Below are 7,486 nucleotides of genomic sequence, written 5' to 3'. Positions count from 1 at the left end.
CGCATCCTCCCCCGCTCCACCGCCGCCGACGACCCCCCGCACCCTCCCCTGTCTCCTCGCTCTCTAGGCAACAAAAAATCCTAAAAAAATACTAATGGTGCATCGCCAGGGGGTGCGCCATTGTGATACGTCTCCAACGTATCTATAATTTTTGATTGCTCCATGCTATATTATCTACTGTTTTGGACATTATTGGGCTTTAATATCCACTTTTATATTATTTTTGGGACTAACCCATTAACCGGAGGCCCAGCCCAGAATTGTTGTTTTTTGCCTGTTTTAGGGTTTCGAAGAAAAGGAATATCAAACGGAGTCCAAACGGAATGAAACCTTCGGGAATGTGATTTTCTCAACGAATAAGACCCGGGAGACTTGGACCCTACGTCAAGACACAAAAGAGGAGGCCACGAGGTAGGGGGGCGCGCCTACCCCCACCAGGCGCGCCCTCCACCCTCGTGGGCCGCCTGTTGCTCCACCGACATACTTATTCCTCCTATATATATCCACGTACCCCCAAACGATCAGATACGGAGCCAAAAACCTAATTCCACCGCCGCAACTTTCTGTATCCACGAGATCCCATCTTGGGACCTGTTCCGGAGCTACGCCGGATGGGGCATCGATCACAGAGGGCTTCTACATCATCATCCAAGCCCCTCCGATGAAGTGTGTGTAGTTTACTTCAGACCTATGGGTCCATATTTAGTAGCTAGATGGCTTCTTCTCTCTTTTTGGATCTCAATACAATCTTCTCCCCCTCTCTCGTGGAGATCTATTCGATGTAATCTTCTTTTTGCGGTGTGTTTGTTGAGACCGATGAATTGTGGGTTTATGATCAAGTCTATCTATGAATAATATTTAAATCTTCTCTGAATTCTTTTATGTATGATTGGTTATCTTTACAAGTCTCTTCGAATTATCAGTTTAGTTTGGCCTACTAGATTGGTTGTTCTTGCCATGGGAGAAGTGCTTAGCATTGGGTTCGATCTTCCGGTGTCCTTTCCCAGTGACAGAAGGGGCAGCAAGGAATGTATTGTATCGTTGCTATCGAGGATAACAAGATGGGGGTTTTATCATATTGCATGAAACTATCCCTCTACATCATATCATCTTGCTTAAGGCGTTACTCTGTTTTTAACTTAATACTCTAGATGCATGCTGGATAGCGGTCGATGAGTGGAGTAATAGTAGTAGATGCAGGCAGGAGTAGGTCTACTTGTCTAGGACGTGATGCCTATATACATGATCATACCTAGATATTCTCATAACTATGCTCAATTCTGTCAATTGCTCAACAGTAATTTGTTCACCCACTGTAGAATACTTATGCTCTTGAGAGAAGCCACTAGTGAAACCTATGGCCCCCGGGTCTATCTTCATCATATTAATCTCCTACTGCTTAGTTATTTCCTTTGCGTTTTTACTTTACCTTTATTTTACTTTGCATCTTTATCATAAAAATACCAAAAATATTATCTTATCATATCAATCAGATCTCACTCTCGTAGTGGCCGTGTAGGGATTGACAACCGCTATTCGCGTTGGTTGCGAGGATTTATTTGTTTTGTGCAAGTACGAGGGACTCGCGCGTAGCCTCCTACTGGATTGATACCTTGGTTCTCAAAAACTGAGGGAAATACTTACACTACTTTGCTGCATCATCCCTTCCTCTTCGGGGAAAACTAACGCAGTGCTCAAGAGGTAGCAAGAAGGATTTCCGGCGCCGTTATCGGGGAGGTCTACACAAAAGTCAACATACCAAGTACCCATCACATACCCTTATCTCGCGCATTACATTATTTGCCATTTGCCTCTCGTTTTCCTCTCCCCCACTTCACCCTTGCCGTTTTATTCGCCCTCTCTCTCTCTATCCTCCCTCTCTTTCTCTATTTGCCTCTTTTTGCCCGCTTGCTTTTCGCTTGCTTGTGTGTTAGTTTGTTTGCTTGTCGTTATGGCTAGTCCTTTATCTTCTCCTTTGTCTCCCTAGAGTGAAATTCTAAATTTTAAGCAAAGGGAGGGATAAAATCTAAAATATGCTTGGTATAGAATATGCAATGCTCAAAATAGATCTACTAGGAAGCAATCTACTTCCGTTCTCCTTCGCAATTTCTATGTAGCCATTACTCCTTGGCATAGATATGTTCTTGATACTATTACCGAAGGAAACTTCTTGGGTAGCCATACTTATGATTCTTATAATGCTATGATAGATTTATTTGGCTCACCCCCTCTTTTGGTTAATGGAACTGTATTAACTTTGGAGCATGTAATGCAAAGGCTTGAAATTATTGAATAAGGTTGCTACCGTAGAGTTAATTGAAAATTTGGATAAAAAGATCCACAGCCGAATCTCTCAATATGGATCTAAAGTAGGAGTTACTTTTAAAAATATTAAAGAAAAGGAACCCATAGTTAATGAGAAAATAAATCACGATTCCACTAGGATCAACAAACTTGAGGATATTATTACCAACTTGGGAACCGCTTTTTCTTCCGTAAAGAATACTCCAAGTCCTCCCACTAAAATTGCCAAGCTTATGTATGTTCCTAAAAATAAGGGTGAATCATCTAGTAAGGAAACTGCGGATCTCAAATCTATAAGTATTCATCCCAATCTTTTTGCTATCATTAAGGAACCATTTGTTACAAATGAATTTTTTGATCTGTGCCTAAAAGTTTGATTATTAATAAAAAGAAAGAAATTCCTAAAGATGGTAGATGCCTCATTGAAGAATTGCCTACCAAAGATGGCAATACCTAGATCTATCTTTGCTTGTTATGCCTAGCTAGGGGCGTTAAACGATAGCGCTTGTTGGGAGGCAACCCAATTTTATTTTTATTCCTTGCTTTTTGCTACTGTTTAGTAATAAATAATTTATCTAGCCTCTGTTTTGGTTGTGTTTCTTGTGTTTAATTAGTGTTTGTGCCAAGTAGAACCGTTGGGAAGACTTGGGGAAAGTCTTGTTACACTTGCTGTAAAAAACAGAAACTTTAGAGCTCACGAGAACTGATGTCATTTTATTTTTGAAAGTGATATTTAGTTAATTATTTTTGAAGATGATTAATAGATAAATTCCGCACGTCCAGCAATTTATTTTAGAATTTTTGGGGTTCCAGATCTTGCGCTAGCTACAGATTACTACATACTGTTCTGTTTTTGACAGATTCTGTTTTTCGTGTGTTGTTTGCTTATTTTGATGAATCTATGGCTAGTAAAATAGTTTACAAACCATATATAAGTTGGAATACAGTAGGTATAACACCAATATAAATAAATAATGAATTCATTACAGTACCTTAAAGTGGTCTTTTATTTTCTTTCGCTAACAGAACTCACGAGATTTTCTACTCTAAGTTTTGTGTTGTGAAGTTTTCAAGTTTTGGGTAAAGATTTGATGGATTATGGAACAAGGAGTGGCAAGAGCCTAAGCTTGGGGATGCCCATGGCACCCCCAAGATAATCTAAGGTCACCTAAAAGCCAAAGCTTGGGGATGCCCCGGAAGGCATCCCCTCTTTCGTCTACTTCTATCGGTAACTTTACTTGGAGCTATATTTTTATTCACCACATGATATGTGTTTTGCTTGGAGCGTCATGTATTATTTGAGTCTTTGCCTTTAAGTTTACCACAATCATCCTTGCTGTACACACCTTTTGAGAGAGCCATACATGATTTGGAATTTGTTAGAATACTCTATGTGCTTCGCTTATATCTTTTGAGTTATGTAGTTTTGCTCTAGTACTTCACTTATATCTTTTAGAGCACGGTGGTGGATTTGTTTTTTAGAAACTATTGATCTCTCATGCTTCACTTAGATTATTTTGAGAGTCTTAATAGCATGGTAATTTGCTTAAAATCCTAATATGCTTGGTATGCAAGATTAATAATAAAACTTTCTTATGAGTGTGTTGAATACTATGAGAAGTTTGATACTTGATAATTGTTTTGAGATATAAAGATGGTGATATTAAAGTTGTGCTAGTTGAGTAGTTGTGAATTTGAGAAATACTTGTGTTGAAGCTTGTGATTCCCGTAGCATGCACGTATGGTGAACCGTTATGTGATGAAGTCGGAGCATGATTTATTTATTTATTGTCTTCCTTATGAGTGGCGGTCGGGGACAAGCGATGGTCTTTTCCTACCAATCTATCCCCCTGGGAGCATGCGCGTAATACTTTGCTTTGATAACTTGTAGATTTTTGCAATAAGTATATGAGTTCTTTATGGCTAATGTTGAGTCCATGGATTATACGCACTCTCACCCTTCCACCTTTGCTAGCCTCTCTAATACCGCGGACCTTTCGCCGGTATCATACACCCACCATATACCATCCTCAAAACAGCCACCATACCTACCTATTATAGCATTTCCATAGCCATTCCGAGATATATTGCCATGCAACTTTCCACCGTTCCGCTTCATTATTGTCATATTGCTTAGCATGATCATGTAGTTGACATCGTATTTGTGGCAAAGCCACCATTCATAATTCTTTCATACATGTCACTCTTGATTCATTGCATATCCTGGTACACTGCCGGAGGGATTCATATAGAGTCATATTTTGTTCTAAGTATCGAGTTGTAAGAAAAATAAAAGTGTGATGATCATCATTATTAGAGCATTGTCCCAGTGAGGAAAGGATGATGGATACTATGATTCCCCCAAAAGTCGGGATGAGACTCCGGACAAAAAATAAAATAAAATAAAGAGAAAGAAAAGAGGCCATAAAAAAAGAAGAGAAAAGGCCCAAATAAAAAATGAGAGAAAAAGAGAGAAGGGACAATGTTAATATCCTTTTACCACACTTGTGCTTCAAAATGGCACCATGATATTCATAGTAGAGAGTCTCTCATGTTATCACTTTCATATACTAATGGGAATTTTTCATTATAGAACTTGGCTTGTATATTCCAATGATGGGCTTCCTAAAAATGCCCTAGGTCTTCATGAGCAAGCAAGTTGGATGCACACCCACTTAGTTTCTTTTTGAGCTTTCATATACTTATATCTCTAGTGCATCCGTTGCATGGCAATCCCTACTCACTCACATTGATATCTATTGATGGGCATCTCCATAGCCCGTTGATATGCCTAGTTGATGTGAGACTATCTTCTCCCTTTTTGTCTTCTCCACAACCACCATTCTATTCCACCCATAGTGCTATATCCATGGCTCACGCTCATGTATTGCGTGAAGATTGAAAAAAGTTAGATAATGTCAAAAGTATGAAACAATTGCTTGGCTTGTCATCGGGTTGTGCATGATTTAAATATTTTGTGTGGTGAAGATGGAGCATAGCCAGACTATATGATTTTGTAGGGATAACTTTCTTTGGCCATGTTATTTTGAGTAGACATAATTGCTTTGTTAGTATGCTTGAAGTATTATTATTTTTATGTCAATATTAAACTTTTGTCTTGAATCTTTCGGATCTGAATATTCATACCACAATTAAGAAGAATTACATTAAAATTATGCCAAGTAGCACTCCGCATCAAAAATTCTATTTTTATCATTTACCTACTCGAGGACGAGCAGGAATTAAGCTTGGGGATGCTTGATACGTCTCCAATGTATCTATAATTTTTTATTGCTCCATGCTTTATTATCTACTGTTTTGGACATTATTGGGCTTTATTATCCACTTTTATATTATTTTTGGGACTAACCTATTAACGGGAGGCCTAGCCCAGAATTGCTGTTTTTGCCTGTTTTAGGGTTTCGAAGAAAAGGAATATCAAACGGAGTCCAAACGGAATGAAACCTTCGGGAACGTGATTTTCTCAACGAATAAGACCCGGGAGACTTGGACCCTACATCAAGACACAAAAGAGGAGGCCATGAGGTAGGGGGCGCGCCTACGCCCACCAGGCGCGCCTTCCACCCACGTGGGTCCCCTGTTGCTCCATCGACGTACTCCTTCCTCCTATATATACCTACGTACCCCCAAACGATCAGATACGGAGCCAAAAAACCTAATTCCACCGCCGCAACTTTCTGTATCCACGAGATCCCATCTTGGGGCCTGTTACGAAGCTCCGCCAGAGGGAGCGTCGTTCACGGAGGGCTTCTACATCAACACCATAGCCTCTCCGATGAAGTGTGACTAGTTTACTTCAGACCTACGGGTCCATAGTTAGTAGCTAGATGGCTTCTTCTCTCTTTTTGGATCTCAATACAATGTTCTCCCCCTCAGTTGTGGAGAACTATTCGATGTAATCTTCTTTTTGCGGTGTGTTTGTTGAGACCAATGAATTGTGGGTTTATGATCAAGTTTATCTATGAACAATATTTGAATCTCCTCAGAATTATTTTATGTATGATTGGTTATCTTTGCAAGTCTGTTTGAATTATCAGTTTGGTTTGGCCTACTAGATTGATCTTTCTTGCAATGGGAGAAGTGCTTAGCTTTGGGTTCAATCTTGCAGTGTCCTTTCCCAGTGACAGTAGGGGCAACAAGGCACGTATTGTATTGTTGCCATCGAGGATAACAAGATGGGGTTTTCATCATATTGCATGAGTCTATCCCTCTACATCATGTCATCTTGCTTAAGGCATTACTCTGTTTTTAACTTAATACTCTAGATGCATGTTGGATAGCAGTCGATGAGTGGAGTAATAGTAGTAGATGCAGGCAGGAGTCGGTCTACTTGTCTCGGACGTGATGCCTATATACATGATCATACCTGGATATTCTCATAACTATGCTCAATTCTGTCAATTGCCCAACAGTAATTTGTTCACCCACCGTAGAATACTTATGCTCTCGAGAGAAGCCACTAGTGAAACCTATGGCCCCCGGGTCTATCTTCATCATATTAATCTCCTACTACTTAGTTATTTCCTTTGCTTTTTACTTTGCCTTTATTTTACTTTGCATCTTTATCATAAAAATACCAAAAATATTATCTTATCATATCTATCAAATCTCACTCTCGTAAGTGGCCGTGTAGGGATTGACAACCCCTATTCGCGTTGGTTGCGAGGATTTATTTGTTTTGTGCAGGTACGAGGGACTCGCGCGTAGCCTCCTACTGGATTGATACCTTGGTTCAAAAAAACTGAGGGAAATACTTACGCTACTTTGCTGCATCATCCCTTCCTCTTCGGGGAAAACCAACGCAGTGTTCATGAGGTAGCACATTGCTATCCAAAAAAAGATTACTAATGGCACACCTCTAGGGGGTACGCCATTGCTATCCAAAAAAAATATTACTAATGGCGCACCTCTAGGGGGTGCGCCATTGCTATCCAAAAAAATTCTAATGGTACACCGCTAGGGGTGCGCCATTGCTAAGCCTCCCCCCACTAAAATTCCCAATCCCCTTTCTGACCCACTGCGCCGTCCCACCACCCCTGACGCTCCCGACCCCCACCAGACCGCCGCCGCCCCATGGCTCCCCGCCGCCGCCTTCCTCCTCCCCCACCCCCCAATCCAGCCCCGCCACCGCCTTCCTCCTCCCCCACCCCCCAATCCAGCC

This window comes from Triticum dicoccoides, chromosome 2A (assembly GCF_002162155.2).
Source record: "Triticum dicoccoides isolate Atlit2015 ecotype Zavitan chromosome 2A, WEW_v2.0, whole genome shotgun sequence".
In the NCBI taxonomy this organism is placed as follows: domain Eukaryota; kingdom Viridiplantae; phylum Streptophyta; class Magnoliopsida; order Poales; family Poaceae; genus Triticum; species Triticum dicoccoides.
The sequence above is the reverse complement of the archived record's forward strand: the minus strand, read 5'-3'. Positions refer to the sequence as shown.